Source organism: Coturnix japonica, chromosome 18, assembly GCF_054131305.1.
Source record: "Coturnix japonica strain WE chromosome 18, WE-NBRP24, whole genome shotgun sequence".
NCBI lineage: Eukaryota > Metazoa > Chordata > Aves > Galliformes > Phasianidae > Coturnix > Coturnix japonica.
In genome coordinates, this window is record NC_140680.1 from 6968840 (window position 1) to 6985917 (window position 17078).

The window sequence follows — 17078 nt, forward strand, 5'->3', positions numbered from 1 at the left end:
AATCGTGATAGAACCACAGCAAGATGACAGTATGAGAATGTCCAAGCTCCTCCGAGGAGACAAGATGACAGAATAGAACAGACCTGCTCAACTGTTAATTCACTGACATAGAGTACAGTTTGCCAGTTTTCTTCAGTTTTAAATTAAATATGCATCAATGATCTACATATATAATTGATGGACATTGTGTGGAGAACACACCCTACATCAGAGAATGCCACAGAATAAAAGTTACCAAAGAAAGGATAAAGTACACACATAAAGCACAGGAGATATTTTTTTTCCTGTCCAATGACTTAATCTCAGCCAACCATTCTCTTTGGCTGGGATAGAAGGCACTGCAATTATATGTAACAGTTACAATTTCTCATCTGCTATTTTTCATGAAGGAAAAACAAAGCAAGGCAACTTCCTTTATCTGGACAGAGATGAGACAATTTTTAAATTATTTATATTTTTTTTCAAATCAGCACATCAGGAGCCCTTGCAAGACCAAAGACTCCAACCTAACTTCAAACTCACTACTAATGCCTATCCCGAAACTAAATAATCACATCAGTGGAAAATGTAATTGTTATGCAATACCATCAGAACATTTTATTTCCATCAGTACTCTTAAATGTCAGATTATTGGAAGCAGGCTTGGATACATAAACTACAGGCAGACTTGCTTGTTAACTACTTCAAAACAAAAAACAAACAAAAATGATCCACAATAGGTTTTGCCATTAATCACAGAAAAGCTTTCTGCATTCATATGCTTGAATTCCTGTGCGGCCATACCTCAATGCCCAGTGACTTAGGCTCTAACACAGAGGCTGCACATCACACACCTGGTGCAGCCCAGGAGAAGAGAATCAGTGAAGAACACGCAGTAATAGTCTGAAGGAAACAACACAGCCATTTCACAGATCTGAAATCTAGCTGGATCAAAAATATCAGTTAGGTTCAATTCCGCCTGTTTTCTAGGACATAATTCAATACATTCTCATTTTCACAGGTATGAAATTCCATCTCCTGCTAAGTTTGCAAGGATGAGATGTTTAAAAGAACAAGAAAGGAACAGTCAGGCTTGAGAATTCATCACATTAAGTATGATAGGATCAAGGCAAACCTAAAACACAGAGTACGTTAAGCAGGTTGTTTGTTGTTTTTTTTTAAAATAATTTTCTCATAATTATTACTGAATGGCTTTAAGTACTCAGCAAGTTTACGTGGATGTCAGATATATGCTTTCTTAGCATGCACACAAAGCACAAGTTGCTGTGGTATGTGGGTTGTATTAGGACCTATAAAGATTTTGTGCATGTTCTCACAGGAAACATAGACAGAGAACATGCACTGGAGTCAAATAGCAAAGCTCGTTAGCTTCTGCTTAAGATAAACTCCAATACTACTAACATAATATCAGACTAATGATGCTGTTTGGAGATTCATATATTCATTACTGTATTTGCCTTTCCCAGACCAGTTAAAAGTCAAATAGAAGTACTACTGCTCTCAGCTTTACAGTATTGTTAAGTTCATTAATGAAATAACTGAAATAAGCATTTGAAATGGGAAAAGATATCAAAAGAATACATCATTTCAGCAAATCTCATGGGGAGGAATGGTTGCCTTCAGAATGCTTCATTCTGCAAAACAAATGAGTAATGCAGCAGAGAGGAAAAACAAAGAACAGAAGGCAACCTCAGACTCTCTAAATGGGGGCACTGTGTTGTCGTTAACAACTAACACCAGAAGTGCCTAGAAAAACATAAGGGAAACTGAAAGAATAACATCGCACATTCACAGTTATAAAATCTCTTCGACATGGTTGGCAAGGAAGATTGGTGTAAAGGGACCAGCATGCAAAGAATGTAGGAGAAGCAGGAAAGGAAAAGAAAGCCCTTTCTCTCTTTCCTTAATCACTAACTTACCCATGAGCTCTGTCCAACAGACAAAAAATGATTATCCAAGGAAATATAATGACATCATCTTTTGAAAAACTCAGAGCATCATCAAATCAGACAAATCAATGGAGATGTACTGTACAGTAATCCACACATGTCAATGAAACTTCAGCATGTTTTTGTCAGTGGTGTCTACAGATAGCAAGACACTGAGACAGACAGAACTTATAAGAAGACTTTGAGTACCCTTTGCAATATTCTGTTGTTAACTACAGTTCCATGGTCAGTAATTAACTGTAAATATAGAACTAAAAATGGAAGAAACTTCCATGTCAAGAAGCATGAAGTCTTTTCTAAACAGTGAGATCTCAAACTTCAGCATTCTGAGTTTGTTTGCTTAGAGCAATTCATTCAGCAACGTATGTTCCTTCGGCCCCCCTTCTTCTTTGACATTTGTAATCTTTGCAATTTTTTCCACACAGTCATAATTTGTAAATAATATGAAAGATCTTAAAGCCCATCATCCATCCTTCATTTGCAGCTGCACCAGCACCTTGGTTCTGCTTTTGTCACATAGGTGACCCCACAGCTGCAATTTGGGCAAAGCACTCTAGAATTAAGCACTTTGAATCAGGTTTCTTTTTCCATTTTATTTCTTTATGTACCACGGAGTACATAATACTCTGAGCTATTGGGAAGTAATTTCCTCAGCCTAATCTCCTCCACAGGACTGTGAAAACTGTAGGATAAAAGGGAACTGTGGCGATTTACCTACTAATTAGTTGCTCTTATTAAGAAGAGCAAGATAATTGATTTTAGGATGCACTACCCCTTATTAAGGCCTAATTAAACTGTATATCAAAGACTAATTAAATGGCATTATTCCATCTCACTGATGAGTTTTGAAGCTTGGCAAATAGATTTAGGTGGAAGATGAACACACTGCTATAGATTTCTAACCCACACAGATAACTATAAAACAAGAAGCTGAGCAAAGGGAATTTTGGATTATCTAAACCTCACACATTTATTGGTATTCCTTCACACTGGTAGCTATAAGAGAAAAAATAAAAACTCGTGAACACCTGCTGAGGATTGCAGGGCAGGGAAAAGACAATGAAAAGGCTTTCTGGATAAACTGTTTATTTAAGCACTTAGGTAATCTCATAGAGTGAAGAAATGCACTTGTGGAAAAGATATACATTTTCATTCTCTGATTATTTTGAAGATCTGTGTAGCTACAAAAGCTCATGGGACCACAAATAATTGATGCCTCTTATTTGTTTCATTCTTTTTAAAAAGCATTAAAAAACAAATAAACAAAACACATCATGAGACGATGCATTTCTGCACCTCAAGAATTATTTGAATTCATGGTTATTCGGTTATCTTTTGCTTATCTTAATCTATCCAGGTTAATGTTGGGACAAGATGATCTGCTTTCAGTACTTTTGTTAAACTGCAGGTTATAAAAACAATCAAACAAAAAGATGATGTTTAGTTTCTGACCACAGGAGTGGCAGGGATGGAATTTATTAGTAAACTCTGAGGTTCTTGATCCTTTACTCTTCTTTTAAATCAACTCATCTGTTCAAAAATAATTCTTTTAATAATCCAGTGTTAGGTTTAATAAAAAATTACTTACAGTAAATTTGTGTGTGCAAAGTAAATAAACTCAAAGCTTTAATACCATCAATCTACCTCCTAAATGAGATGTTTTCTTCTCTAGACAGAACTGCTCTGATAACATGAACTCATTGTTCCACTTAATCTGTTAAGGTCAGGGCTTCAGAGATTATGAGGAGCTGCCTCCGAAAGCCCCCGTGCCCTGCAATGCACCATCCTTTGGATAAATCACAAGGCCCTCACAGAAAAAAGCGAGGACATCTCTACAACTTTGGGGTGCATTCCCAAAGCAGCGATGATCTATAGCTTTTGGACACATAAATTAAACATCACCCTGTACTGACTGGGGTATTAACCTGAAACTGAACTTTGGCAGGTATAAGATGTGTTCTGTATTACCTGAAGGGTATTACAATATGAAATATTCTCTTAACAATGCAAATAGAAATAGCAGTAGTGCAAAGGGAAAAGGTGTTGTTTTTTTTTTTCCTAATTTCATCATCAGTAGAAACAATATTTATGAATAGGTAAGTGAGCAAAGAATGTATAGGCAATCTTTAAAGATCACAAAACAACAAACCTTGCAGCTAAACAATACGTAAGAGACTTTAGAACAAGGAACTACAAAGTAGGAGTTTACTTTGTTTAGCACAGAGTTGTTTTTCTATCCTTTTCTATCTAAAATCCTGTATTTTTTTCTAAATACATGAATAAAGTTATGTCCAAATTTTTCATCGTCACATAAGAGATAGAAATAAAATGCAAATGATCTCAAATATTATGCAAATATATGGCTTTCCTTCTTTAACTCCCATGCTTTTTGAGTACCAGAAAACTAATAATTATGTTGAGACATATATGTCCACATACTTCTCTATCTATGCATGCTAATGTGTGCACATGCACACAAACATGCAAAAACATTCACAGCTGCTGTGCAAACCAGCTTTATTTTTATTTTTTTTTGCCTTGTAGCCAGACTCACTAAATAGGTACATACCATAGAGATAGGTGTAAATTGGTTATTCTTCAGTACTCTAGAAACAGAACGCATACGTTGCACAGTCACTAATTCTAAATGATAAGCAATAAATGCTGCTCTAAGACCTTGCCTTGATATTTTATTTTCTCTATCCACCCTTTCCACCTAAGTTGGCATTTCCTTAAAAGTTAGTAAGTCATCTTCAGAAGAAGTCACAGCACAGTTTTGCTTCCTTTATTATGCTGTTGTTGCACCTTCCTCTACAAGTTTTCTTCTGGCAATTCTGTTTAATGTCTTGAGAGATTACAATGCTATTACAGTGCTTTCACACGCTACTTCAATCCTCTTCTCTTTACACTTAAACCAGAGACTAGTATTAAGCAAATGCAAGCTTTGATCTATCTACACAGTTCCTCTGCTACTGACACAAAAAGATACCTTGCTATTGCAAAAGAACACCTTGTAGGGAGAAAAGTAAACATTCAGGAGTATCCACATAAATGAGGTAAGCACTAGCTGTTAGGGCAATGTTTAATTCAATTCTCATTGCAGACTTTGGTGCAGGAATCAGAGAGGACTAGGAATTGATTGCATTTGAACATTTCTTTATCTCCAAAATCTAGTATGCCAGTTTCTGAATGTACTGTAAAACTGTAGCAAGGAGGAGACCTGAAAATAAAACTGAAATAAATACCTGTGACAGGGATGGTGCTGATCACTTGTTTGCATTAATTTATATTTCTGAAGATTTTATAAACAAGCACACATTGAATCGTGTTGACCAAACCCATCTCGATGTACGGTATTTTTTTTTAGTTTATCAAGGGTGTTATAGATAATTCTTGAAGATTATAATAGCAAAGTGTGTCAAAAAAATGAGCTGAAGGTTTTTCACACATCGTTTATATGCATTCTAACTTTCCTAAGGAATCCGAGCATTTGTTTGATGTATTCAGCACCACACTGCAAGTGAGGTTACAAAGGTCAGGAAGAATCACTCTACGTATTCCAATCACTACCACTAAATAATAATAATAATAATAATAGTAAATCACATTAAGTACATATGAGAATGTCAAGGCCCATCACTATCCTGAAAGAAAAAAAAATGCAAAATTCAATCCAACTTTCGCTACAATACTAAACAAATAGCTCAGGATTCATGGTGTTTTCCCATTTGTCATGAATAAGTAAGGAATGGAATTTACTCAGTAACAGCAAATTTCTCATAAATAATACCATGACTATTTCAGTAGTTCAACGGTCCATACAAGCATTCAGGAAGTAATTCCACTAGCTGTTGAATTCTACATAAGCAAGTATTCAGGAAGGCCAGAATTTCTATGTGGTAATAAGTTAGCTATAATTAGTAATAAAAGCCTTAAAATAACTGCAGCCTCCTGAGTCAGCATTTGTATCTTCTGTATTCTGGAAACGATACGATCATTTTTCCAGTTTTACTAAACTGGTAATTAAAAGCTGACTTAAGATCAAAGACAACTTCAAGGTTATAAATATTTCTGGCTGGCTGTGAAGTACTCTCATGAAAATCTCTTGAAAGATGATTCTCCAACAGCACTAAGCTTGCTGGAGCCAAAGAAATAATTAAAGAAAAAATAAAATCTCAAAAGTTAACACGAATAGAAGGTTTGTCTATAAGGGGGGAGCGTTGGTGTGGAACACAAAGACCTTTAAAAAAAAAAAAAAAAAAAAGATGCTTCACTAAAGCAACTAAGTGCAGTTAGTTGAAGGTTTTTATAGAAATACATTTACTGGTCTAGTTGATGTATCTGGAATACAAGAAAGCAAATCCAAATACTGCTGATGAACAAATAATAACAGCCAGTGGGAAGTCATTGTTACTCCAGTAATTCTTTACTCTCTCTACCCAGTGTTTTCACAGGACCCAGACATTACAACAGCATTGCTTTTCCTCCATAACTATCAAAATCTTGGTTCATATGCACTCCAGATACTGAGTTCAATGTCTGAATTCCTATTTGTTTTTCTTCTCTTGTGCAATCATTTCCAAAACAACACATCTCCAGTCTTTAAAATAAGCCCACTAATACAAAAGCCATTTTTGTACCACTAGGTTGCTTGTGGCCCTAATTAACCTGAATAATGCTAGAATCAAAACTAAGGCATCAGTTTCACATCACATTTGGAGATATTAGAGGAGATATTAGATATACAGACAATTCCCATGCCAAGAAATGTATGAATAAACTGTTCTGCATAAACCACAAGCTCTTTAATTACATGAGTCTCAAGAATGAGGCAGAGAACACAGCTTCAAACTGCTGATTATTTTTGGAAGCGTAACTGTGATGTTATAAGAAACTGCCAACATGATTGGTCCATACACAGAATGTCAAAACCCAACCCAACGACACAGCCACAACCAAACGGAAGAGCACGCTGCCCACCAAACAAACCCTGAGCAAAATTACTACATATTCTAACCCAGTGCTTTGGGTCATAACCTCTGAACTGCATTTACTTCCTTTTAAGAAGTTTATTGGTTAAGAATTATTTCTGGAACTATTTATTCCAAATGGCTGTCCTCACAATCAGCCTTGCTGATTAATTGAAGAAACTAATATAATTAATCCAACTTAAAGGATGACCTATGATAGAAAATGTCACATTTCAAATGTTTTTTCTCCCCTAGTTATCAGTGATGAATAATTAATGTTATGCACAACACACAAATTCATAGCTGAAAAGTGCACTTGAATACTTGAAGCCTGCTTAGAGACTGATGACCTTTCAGGTATTGCTGCCAAAAAAAAATTGGAAAGATCAAATCCAACAACTTACTCATGTGTTATGGTGTATTACTGTAACAAATTACAGAGTCTCTGGGACCAGAGAAGCTAAGAGAGGATGGGATGAGGATGATAATGATGACAAAGTCAGATGGCTTAAGTACACTAATGAATGAAAAGCCGTTATTGCCCTCTATGGTTCTCCAGGTTTCTTAATGTATTTTTCCCCCCTCAAAAATGGATTAATTTCTTATAATTTCATTCCCAGAACAATCATTGTCTCAGAATTTTCAGTCCGTTAACTATGAGCAGCATAGAAAGTAGAATTATGATTAAAAATAATAATAATAATAACAGGAACAGAGGCTTGCCTAGATATTTACCAGCAAGACTGGCAAAGATTGCTGCTGATACTGAGAAATAATGCAGGCTATAGAATCCACAAGTTCCTTTAATGAGCAAGAAACATTTTTCAGAAATTTTGTTTATAATACGCGTGCTGACATTTGTAACTATTACCTTGGAGGAGACTTTCAGCAGGGGATAAACTCCAGAAACACTTCACAGAGGGGTGTTTGGATTTCTCTGTTGAGTCTGAAAAAAAGAAAATCACCAGTTAAAGCCATCAGCTTATGACACTGAGGCAATGCTGGCAAAAGTGATAGAAAATACCCTTGTAAGAAATCTGCCCAATGAACAGAGTATGTGCCAAGGAGAGAGGTGGATTAGCAGGTTTATCTCAGAAGTGACAGATTTCCGCATTTCAAAAGTGCCATGCTGGAGTGTGTGATGGAGAGACTCACACAAACAAGAGGAACCCACAGTTCACCAACAGCCAACAGTTTTGATTTGATCTAAAGGCTGTTGTAAAAGCCTAAGATTAACCCCAAACATATAGTTTTCCCCTTTGAATTTCATGAAGATTTATTTCAGGGAGATTAAACAACGCAGGAAATATATCCAAATAACTTTACTACACAAGACGAGTTAGGAAAAAAAGTGTAACGCATATATCCTTTAAGCTTCCTTTCGCACATCCTCATCCACCCAGTGAATAAAACACAGATGCAGGTGGCAACAAACTCTTGTTTTATATGCAGTTGAAAGGCAGCATTTCCTTTTCATTTATCATTAAAAGATAGAACTTGAGTAAGTTACAGCACTGCAAAGAATAGGTCTCTACACAATTGTGGCGTAATTAAGCACTGAAGTGTTGCAAATATGGTACATAATAAAACATATAAAAAGTAATGAACTCCTACATTATGGGGTCAGGTTTAATACAGTTGGTGAAACAAAGAAAATAAAGGCTTCCCAAAATTCATCAAAACAGACTTCTGAGGCAGATTGGAACTTACTTCTTTAACTGGCTTCAAACTTTGGTCGGTGCTATTCTAGTTAGCTATCTTGTCTGTGATCCCCATCCCCTCCCTCTACGAAACAGTATCCAAGTTTCACGTTTGCAAGCACAAGGTCAGAGGAGGGAAAGTGGAAAAGAGGACAGTGCAGCTTAATAGACAAGTCAGATGTCCATAATGACTACAATGATTTCAAGTCAGCATCAGTGCTCTGCTTCTTGCAACACTGGCCACAACATTAGGAACACCACGGATGACAGACATGCTGCAGGGTAAATTCAAGGCATATGCAGAGATCCTGTATGGTTACAAATGTTTCAGTATATCATGTCTGCTTTGGCAGGGGATATTAGCACTACCTAGATAAGGATACAATAATGCTGTTTGAAAATACCTGTACCCTGCCTGCTGGACTGTGATAAACTGTTACGTGTTTCACACATTGGGTATCAGTATTAACAGTATGCGTACAGACACTCAAAATCAGAAGCAAAATACCAGTAAGTCTGAAAGTTTGATCAAGCTCAGAGTCTGCTGGTAGTAGAAGCAGTTCTCCATACATGAACTTGCACTGCTTAACTATCTGACTTCTGATCTCAAAAACTCAACTCAAATATCACTGAGTTCAGGTTGTAATTAGAAGAGAAAGATATGAAAAGAATGAACTAAGAGCAAACATTCAAAGCAGAAGAGCAGATCCAAGTGAAAGCCATAAGAAAACAAATACTCTGACAAGAGGGCCAACAAATACTCTGAAAATATGAATGTTCGTAGTCTACATATATCATCAAAATGAGAACACCAATTTTAAGAAATGTTTTCATTTCTAAAGTACAACAAATAATTCTCATCTCCTATAAGGGCTTCCTAAGGAGAGGACAATAATCAACAACTGCTTCAGACTTTAACAAACAAACACGATGATCACAGTCAGAACATGACCATGACTGCAGAGATTTATGAAACTCAAAGGCTCACAGTAACAGAGTTGCTCCTACTACTTCACTGTGGCAGAACCGCTTTATTACAATTTAGAACGTTTCCTGCAGAAAAACCCTGGCAAACAGAAAGGGTAAGCTAAATTTAATTTTTTTTCTTTCCTACAGTATGTCTTAATATTAAGTGCTTATGATTATGTTAAGACAGTATTCCTTTGCCACCTCCGTTATGAATCTCTTAAAGCTGAGTTATGAACAACATTAAACATTCATGTATCATATTCTAATAATTGTTGTCTTATTAGAGCATTTACCCAATATGGCATATTAGATATTTTCTGTTCGTAACAAAGATTCGTTTCCATTTACCAGAAGATACTAAAAAACAAAAAACAAAAAACAACAACCCAACAAAAGCAACATGCAACATCAACAAAACAAAAAACAAAACAACACTGTCAATATTTCCATCAACAGCATTTTCATAAATTAATAAAAAATTAATGAAGCAGACAACATGTCGTAATCTGGTTAAATATTAATTTTATACTTTCTAATTTTTCTAAAAGCACATCTGCTGAACTTTGAGCACTATTTAGTGACAACACCAGAACCCCATCAGTTTCTGTTCTTGGAGCAGCTTCCTGCGCTCACAAAGAGGCAAAGCAATGCCCCTCAGCCTGGTGGAGACCATCTACAGTCCTGGCCATTCAGCTCAGCATCTACAAAAAGCTAAAACATGGTGCTAATATTTCCAGCATCTCTTTGTCAGCCTCAATACCTTCACCTCACAGACAGCTAAATAGCTGTTGTCTTGGCAAACAGTTTCTCAGCTGGCAAGCAAAGTGCTCATCAGAGAATTATGCCTCAGAGACTGCATCAAAACAGCTTCCTAAAGGACATGTGGAAAGTCATCAACCCCCAACACCTGCCCATTGGACTTTTGCAATTTAAGGTGCTTCGCTGTGTAGTTTGTTTCAGTACAGCAATAGCAACAAGGTGAATGCACAGATTTTAAGTTTAGTTGCACAACGCCAAGTATTCCTGCAAGGCACATTTTTGCATATTGCACATACACCACTTTCTATTTTGATATTTACATCCAGTGAACACCAGACTTACAAAGATAAAGGTATATATTCAAATTTACTCAACTTTCAGTCCAACTCTTTAAATTTAACTCTGATGGCCTTATCTCTTCTAGTCTCTCTTGCCTTGCTGTTCAAATACAGCTCAAGTTTGTAATGGGAGATTTGTGTTTTCTTCAACCTTTGTTCAATATTACAGAACATGCATGTAGAAGCATACATCTTCAACTTAGTAGAAGAAAGCCACCACCCTGTATGGACAAATGAGCAAGTAGCAGAAACTCTGTGAAGCCTTTCTGAAACCCAGCTAACTCAAAACTCTCTATATAAATTTATGCTTTTATATCCTAAAAATGAAATCTGGAAATCCGATTTTTTGTGCATGTGTATTTTGATTTGATCATTTAAATTGTGTGTGAAAAAAATCAAAACCCATCAGCTATACGTATTAAGCCCGATATGGAAACCTTTAGTACAGCTCTCCAGACCTTTCTGCATTCTGTGGGCTATTAAGCTTGTTCTGCACTAATTTAAAACTTGATGCTATTTCACAGTAAGCAGTGGGGAGCACAGGATTGCCGAGTCTCATTTTTACTTCCTCTACTCAACTTGAACAAGTTTTACTTCAAGTAGCATTTTCTCCTTAAGACAGAACATTCTCACATGGGTCTGCTAAAGCATTAGCCAATGTGGGGGATTCCGACGATTAACAGATTGAGAGCCTTCCACTTACTAAATGGGAGGACTTTCTGTGTGGACTTCCAGACAGGTCTGAGCAATCACCGCTAATGCACCCTTTAATTATGTTTTGTGTAGTAGCTGTTTGTGCATTTGCTTGTAATCAACCTGTGCCCAGCATCATTTCAGCAGTTGCCTTAAAGTACAGGCTGTAATCCTACTCATTCAGTTCAAGTATTTCTGATATCATTATTCACAAAACCTATGCAAATTCAAGGAAGGAGAACCTCCCTGTTCTCCACTACTGTCTATATATACAAGCCTCATCATAAATGTGGAGTTGCACCTGCCAGTGTATCTAACTGGAGGGGGGAGGGAAAAACTACATGAGATTTTCAGAGAAAACAAAATGAAACAAAACAAAAAACCTAAGTCATTTGATTAGAAAATACTGTCAAAGCACTAAGCAACAGCTTGAGAGCCCACATTCTGTTCTTTCTTCATTGAGTTTCCCTATAACTGAGTGCAGCCAGGAACTCATCTAGTACAGCTGAAGTAAAGACTGTGATCTGGAATACCCAACAAGTTAGCTCACTGACAAACTCCACAGAAGGTAGAATGGATTCAGATGCTCAACACACCACCAAGAAACACAAGCTTTCTTTTCCAAAGAGTATAACATACTTAGCAAAGATTTAAACCATTTCACAATTAGCTATAGCTACAACCAAAGTAAATAATGTCTGGGGCAATTCATTAGCGCTTGCACTCTCGTCTGCTCAGGAAAAAGTTGCACAAGAAGGCTTTAAAAAGATAATATTCTGTCTGACCACAAATGACTTTCCCATCAAAGCAACTCCTAATGAGATTTCGTTAACAAGCTGAGCCCTCAGCTATAGTTAGACTACTAATACCTCTATGTACATTTGTCAAGAGAGAAATGGTGCAGTGGACTGAGCAAAGAGCCTGCAAGTACAGGTCTGTGCATTCTAATTCCATCTGTCACCAACCATCTTGGCGATCCTGAACAAGACACAAAGTATTTCGCTTCAATTCCTTCATTTGTATAATAGCAATGATATCTAACTCAGAGGGATGCTGTGAGGATTAATTAGTTAATGTTGGTAAGTGCTTTGAAGATGAAAAGTGCTACAGAAGAGATAATCAGTTTTAGTGTCTCTAAAAGCTTTTACCATGTCTGCAGAATTATTTTGGAGTACCACAAGAATATTATCTGAGACAATCTGTCATTTACCACGTACATCCAGAAAAGAAAATGAGGTAACAGAAAAAAAAAAAAACAACCACACAGGTAGACACGCTTCAGTGTTAAACCATGTATCTTGTCCTAAAATCTACAGGGAGGTTCTAAGAATGATCACAGTGCATGTAATGGTCTTTTCTGAACACTCAAATCCAGCTTTGAATGCTGACTTCACCCAAGAACACTGTGTCAAGAATTGAGAGTCAGAAGATAGAGCCAGGCAGAGCCCAGGAGTGAAGCCAAGGCCCAGGTTCTAATGGCACAAAGCACAGGCACCTGAATATTGCCACCTCTCTCTACCGGAAGCATACACTAAATGGCTTTGTTGACTTAACTCTTTTTCCTTCCTAATTTGAAACGCACATGTATTCTGTTATGTGTGTTTGGATGCTCCATCTTTTTCTCTGTGTATATATTACAGAGGACTGGAAAATAACATCCTATTCTTTGCATAAATAAATATATATATAAATAAATATCTTAAAGGGAAAATAAATATTCAGGTCCTGGCAGATTTACTTCTGTTTGCCCAGAGTCTTCAACATATACATCCTTGCTGCACTGCCTCCCTTAATTTATGTATTCTTTTGGTAATCAAAATGGAAGTTCTAAACAAAACACTCTGGACAGCTTTACACTGTCCACTTATGCCTTGCTAAGTCAGCCAGGATACACTAGCATAATGGGTTGGAAAACTCACAAAAAATGCCTGTACATCAAATCCAACTTACTCAGTTGTTTTCACATCCCGAACAGTGTGAGTCATGTTTTTCTCTTTCAGTTTGAAGTAGAACATTTTTCATTAACAATCTGAAGGGCAGAGTTTTAGGTGAATGTCATCCTGCACATATACAACTACTTCTTAGCTTTTATGTTTTTCTGACACATTCCTGAATATACTTCGTTTTCAAATGACCATCAGGAAAAAAAAAAAAAAAAAAAAAGAAAAAAAGAAAAAAAAAAGGAAGAAAGAAAAGAAAAAAGGATTAATTCTGAATGAGTCTCTCTATGTTGAAAGTAACACAACTTCAGCACAAAAAAATCCTGCTACACTACAGTGCAAACACAGTAATGTGTACACTTGTGTTTCATTACAAAATAAATGCAACTATGGCTGGTCCCTGCTATTTGCAAGAAAAAGCATCTCATTTCCAAAACAATCCAAGTTCCAAAAAATTTTTGAAGCAAAATCTTAGTGATCATCTATAACTACATTACCATTAATGCACTATCAGATAAATCACCTTCACTCTACAATGCAGTATATTTTTGCTCTTGCTTAAAATTACACCACATTTTGCTCTCAGCTCTTCTGTCTTATATGAATGCCAACAGTGGTGAAACTGAAGGGGGAAAGAAAGCAAGCATTCCAGCTTGCTCTCCTTGAGGTTTTTTCTCCACAATTATTTATGGTTACACCCTGCTCCCAGAGATTCCACCCACCAGTCTCCTACCACATTCAACATTGTGACATGAAGCTTCTGTTCTGTGAAAGAAGATGGGATGCCTTTATACTCAGATCTTCTTTCATAGAAGAAAACAGATCTCAACATTTGCAGAAAAAGTTATACATCTGGATGGGAAATACTAGGTAAGCAAGACAATCCTTCACGATTTCAAATAACCCCATCCTTACACTCTTTGTAAAAAGACATTTTTTTCCCTTAAAATCAGTTACTTCTGCTGCCCCACTGAACCATCACAGACAACTCCAGGTACGTGAGCAGAACCAAGCTGAATTACAGCCTGATGGTCTGCTTCAGTTCTTTTACGGATGTCTCATTTCAGATTAATTGGTTTCTCTTCCTTTCCCAATATTTATTTTTAATGCATTTATAGCATGACATTATAAATTCAGATCCTCTCTCATTTAGGCCCAATGACTAAAGGTCTTTCAGTCTCATCTGCATAACAGTTTACCCATTATCCTAATTGTCATTGTACATTATCTGACCCGTTCTTACCCTCCCCCCAAATTTAACAGAGAAAAACACACTGTAGGCGCTTCATTCCAATGCAAGGTCACATTAACACTCTCTTATCTCTAGAAAGTGTTCTACCAATTACATTTGATGGGCAAGTAGCACTGCAGCTCATAGCTCCCATTTTGCACACCCAGTTGCCAAGCTTCACTCTCCTTGATGACATACCCCAGCTGTGTTGTTCCACACCCATTCTTTCCAATCCCAAAGTTAATCAGCCCTCCTGAGTGCTGTAAGGATGGCACCTGCTTACTTTCTACACCAGCAAACATTTGTACAGTTATGCAAACACACAAGGAAAACTTCCCCAACAACTAGATAGTACTGCTTCCAGTTTCATGCTCGTTTTCTGCCTGAACACTACCTCAGCTCACTTCAAGATCTCACCACTTCAGCATCATACCAGTTGATGTCCCACCATGTGGCTCATAACAGCTGGTTTGGGTGTCACACCATGGGGTGCACGCAGTGCTCTGTGAGGAGGGGCCATGATGCCTCTGCCACCCTTAAGGGCACAGTTGAGCCCAGCAGCACTGCTGGTGTCACCTCTGCACGAGGGCACCCGTGTGCTTGTGGCCATACTTAATCCTAGATTAGATAACCCTTTCTAGAACCAACTGCACCAACCCATTAAGGGCTGCTTATGAAGTCTCCCACGCAATCACACCTCACTCAAAGAGCTGCATTTGCTCAAAGCATTTCCCACTAATTCGGTGTGAATTGTTCAGTTGCAGTCTTGTCTCAAGGCATTACTTCTGGGGCAGACCTCATTTTCCCTCCTCCTTTTCTTGTCAAATATTGCTTATTTCTGATAACTGTTCTCAGAGTTTCCCTCCCAGTTACTTCTGGAATGCTCCTCAGCACCCTTCTGCCCTTCCCACTAAACATGCTGATTTCAGGCAGCTGTTGCTACTTTGATTGAAAGAAGCTGTGTAGAAAACCATGTGACAGACAAAAGTTTTGAAAGTGTTTGTTTTTCTAAAATAACTTTTATTTGATAGTCTGTTTTCTAGAGCACTTTTAAGAAAAAGAAAAAGTTTAAATAAACAAAGCCTTGAACCCAACCCAGACTGCTCAGTGCTTAACACAGCACCTAACAAACCTCAACTGCTTTATGATGCATTTACAATGAAACCCATCTACGTTATCCTACCTCTGAATTCAGCCTCACAGTTTCTAATACAGTCATACACATAATGCATAAATACTGGACTGAATACCAGTAGTGGTTACAGCAATAACAACTACATCAACGTTGTTCCTTGGAAAACTGAGTTCAAATGCAAAGTCCAGAACCCAGCATTTCTACAAACAACCAAGCTACACAGGAACCACCCCATGCATTGAGACTCATGGAGATAGAAGATTATTCCCCCCCCCCCTTTTCCCTAATGTAAATCCCTGAAAGATTCAGACAATTATTTCATGTTCTGCACTGACATCCACTCACAAATACACAATCCTTGCTCAGTATCTGAAACTCACCCTCAATCATTCAAAACCCTCAAAATGCACATATTTGGTGTAAGTAAAGATGAAGTTAAGCTTAGTTTCTCATGGCTTGATTTGAAACACTACAGGAAAAACTTTCCTGCAAGATGCTAGAATAACTGCTGCACAGACACTGGCTCTCAACTGTCAGGGACCTCACAGAGCTACTGCTTATACCTGTATTTTCCAAGGACTAATTGATTCTGAAAGGAAAGAATCTTGATAGAATCAGAAGGACAAAACTTGCCAACACAGCTCTCTCATCGATACTCTACACAGTATTTAATTATGCTACATACTGATGGTTCATGAATTCTACACATAGATATGACAGCAAGTTACATATTTCATCTAAATCATCTGAACTCAGAGGCAGTCAAAATATGAGCAAATATAATTCACAGAATAATCATCCACTCCAGTTTCTTGGTCTTATTTCGGTGCTCATGCATTCATACCAAACTTGATAAATGGTTTGCGTTCATCTTCACTTTGCGTACAGACCAAGAAACTGTTACAGAACTAATCAGAGTAATGCCCTCCTGGACTTACAAGCTTTCATGCTGCAGAAGCATAACAGAAGGCTGGGCAGAAAGACTGGCAAATGTATTTCTCAACAAACATCCCTGCTGGAACCTCTTCTTGCCCTAAGGTTCCCCGATTCTCTTTGTTCCCCTCCCCAAACAAAGCTCATCTTCAACATGCAGTGACCAGGTTTTACAAAGCAGCTCTCTGCGGGGCCCAAACCTTGTGCCTAAGCCCAGGTTCCCCTGCAGCCCTCTCCACTATACAGAAAAACTCAAAAAAAAAAGGGAAGCAGAAAAAAAAACCAAACCAACAACAAAAAAGTGTGTCATATTCTATAATGTTTTATATTAATACAGTCTTCCCACGGTAACTTTTAAAGAACACTCTTTGTATAGACATTTTTCTTTCCTCTTAACTGTTTAATAAGCATACCTCTTAGTTGTATTTATAGATTTTTTTACTTTGAGAATACTTTCAAAA

At 37.3% G+C, this 17078-nt stretch overlaps 1 protein-coding gene across 6 annotated transcripts in view; it reads right to left on the bottom strand.

Moving 5' to 3' along the window:
• TENM2 (teneurin transmembrane protein 2) overlaps positions 1-17078 on the bottom strand; it is a 1410959-nt gene that overhangs the window by 652815 nt on the left and 741066 nt on the right. For all 6 annotated transcript variants that reach the window (XM_085518796.1, XM_015875933.3, XM_015875927.3 and 3 more), the window contains one exon: positions 7791-7865. The gene's annotated coding sequence lies outside the window, so the exon portion shown is untranslated. The remainder of the gene's footprint in view (positions 1-7790; positions 7866-17078) is intronic.